General features: G+C 37.5%; 1 pseudogene; it reads right to left on the minus strand.

Moving 5' to 3' along the window:
• Positions 1-1,611: 1,611 nt before the first annotated feature.
• Positions 1,612-2,196, minus strand: LOC143682301 (glyceraldehyde-3-phosphate dehydrogenase pseudogene; annotated as a pseudogene).
• Positions 2,197-2,502: the final 306 nt, after the last annotated feature.

Below are 2,502 nucleotides of genomic sequence, written 5' to 3' on the forward strand. Positions count from 1 at the left end.
TCTAACCCCAGGCAACCACTGATCTGCTCTCTAGTTCTTTTAAATTTGTTGAGGTTGTTTCATGACCCAGCCTATGGTCTATATTGGTGAAATGTTCCACGAGCACTTGAAAAGTGTGTAAATGTTGAAAAGAATGTGCATTCTGCTATTGTTGTGCAGTGTACTGTAAATGTCATTAGATTCAGTTGCTGATGGTGTGGTTCAGTTCTCCTATGTCCTTGCTGATATTCTATGTACTTGTTCTATCTATTACTGAAAAAGGAGCTTTGAAGTTTCCAACTATAATTGAATTTATCTATTTTGCCTTTTAGTTCTATGTATCTTTGCTTCATGTATTTTGAAGCTTTGTTGTTAGGTGCATCACATTTAGGATTGTTATGTATTCTTGGTAAATTTGCCTTTTTATCATTATGCAATACCTCTGTTTATCCCTGCTAATTTTCTTTGCTCTGGAGTCTTCTTTGGGTGATGTTAATATAGCCACTCCAGCTTTCTTTTAATTAGTATTTGCATGATACATGTTTTCCCATATTTTATATTTAACCTACATGTATTGTTACATTTGAAATCTTACAGATAACATATAGTTGGGTGAGTTTAAAAAAATCCATTCTGATAATCTCTTTTAATTAATGTGTTTAGACGATTTATAGTTAATATAAATTATTGCTATGTTTGGACTTAGTTCCACAATTTTATAATTTTGTTTGTTTCCTCTGTTTTTCAATCCTGTTTCTCTTTTCTTGAATTCTTTTGGGTTCTTTTAGCATATTTTAGTGTTCCACTTTATATATCATTGTTTTTTTTTACTGGATCTCTTCATATAGTTTTGTAAATGGCTCCTCTAGGTTAAGATATACATGCTTCATAGAATCACAGTCTATTTAGAATCAATATTTTACTCCATCAAGTAGAATGCAGAAACCTTACCAATACATGGGTAGCTTTGCCCTCCCCCATTTATACATGCATCAAAACTGTCGAACATTTTAAGGAATGTAACAGAAGTATAATGGATACCTAGATATTTACCATTCTTTTTCTCTTTCTTCATTCCAGATGAACATTTTCACAGAATAAATAATTCTGGATTAAGAATTCTTTTCTTTTAGTGCTTTAAAAATGTTGTGCCACTTCCTCTGGCCACCGTGGTTTCTGACAAGAAATCTGCAGTAATATGGATTGCTTCTCTTCTATAGGTAATGTGTCATTTTTATCTTGTAGGTTTCTTTGTCTTTAGTTTTTTAGAAGTTTGGTTATTCTGTCTGGGCTCATATTTCTTTGAGTTCATCCTATTTAGGGTTTACTAAGCTTCTTGAGTCTATAGGTTTGCTTCTTTCATCAAATTTGGGATATTTTTAGACATTATTTCTTTGCCCACAAACAAAGAGGGTGTGGGTAATTGTACTAGTGATCTTTCATTTGCCTGTCCAGATGTACTTTCCATCTTTCTCTGTTCTGCTTTTCCCCTCCAAAAGTTGTCTTATATGTATCACATGTTTGGGTTCTCATGACTTCCTCTTGGGTTTGGCCAGCAAGAGATCAGAGGGAAGTAGTTGGTTATTCTATTCCTGAGGAACTCTTGCAGCAAGGCTGTCTTAGGCTATCATGCTACATTTTCCCAGAGGGGTCATGCACTGTCTTCTGGGTGGCAATGATGATGTAGATGGTGGTCATGAGTTCCTTAACGATAACAAAGTTGCCATACATAACCTTGGCCAGGAGGGCCAGCCAGCTGGTGGTGCAGGAAGTATTGCTGGCAATCTTGAGAGAGTTGTCATACTTCTCACGGTTCACACCCATCACAAACATGTGGGTATCAGCCGAAGGGGTAGAGATGATGACTCTTTTGGAGTCACCCTTCAAGTGAGCCCCAGCTTTCTCCATGGTTGTGAAGACACCAGTGGATTCCATGATATATTCAGCACCAGCATCACCCCATTTGATACTGGTGGGATCTCACTCCTAGAAGATAATAATGGGATTCCCATTAATGACAAGCTTCCCATTCTCAACTTTGGCAGTGTCTTTGAACTTGCCATGGATGGAATCATACTGGAACATGTAGACCATGTAGTTAAGGTCAATGAAGGGGTCATAAGTGACAGCAACCAGCACTTTGCTAGAGTCTACAGCAGCCTTGGTGACCAGGTGCCCAATATGGTCAAATCTGTTTATTCGGACCTTCACATTCATGTCTCAGAGATGTGGCTGGCACTGCACAAAAAGATGCAGCTATCTGTCAAGGGGGAGAAGCATAGAGCCTGTAATAATTGTGCTGGTTTGAAAGGATGTATGTACCCTAGAAAAGCCATGTTTTAATCCGAATCCCATTTTGTAAAGGCAACCATTTCTTCTAATTCCTATTCAGTATTGTATGTTTGAAACTGTAATTAGATCATCTCCCTGGAGATGTGATTTAATTAAGAGTGGTTGTTAAACTGGTTTAGGTAGAGGCATGTCTCCACCCATCTGAGTGGGTCTTGATTAGTTTCTGAAGTC

The sequence above is a fragment of the Tamandua tetradactyla genome, chromosome 1, assembly GCF_023851605.1.
Source record: "Tamandua tetradactyla isolate mTamTet1 chromosome 1, mTamTet1.pri, whole genome shotgun sequence".
In the NCBI taxonomy this organism is placed as follows: Eukaryota; Metazoa; Chordata; class Mammalia; order Pilosa; family Myrmecophagidae; genus Tamandua; species Tamandua tetradactyla.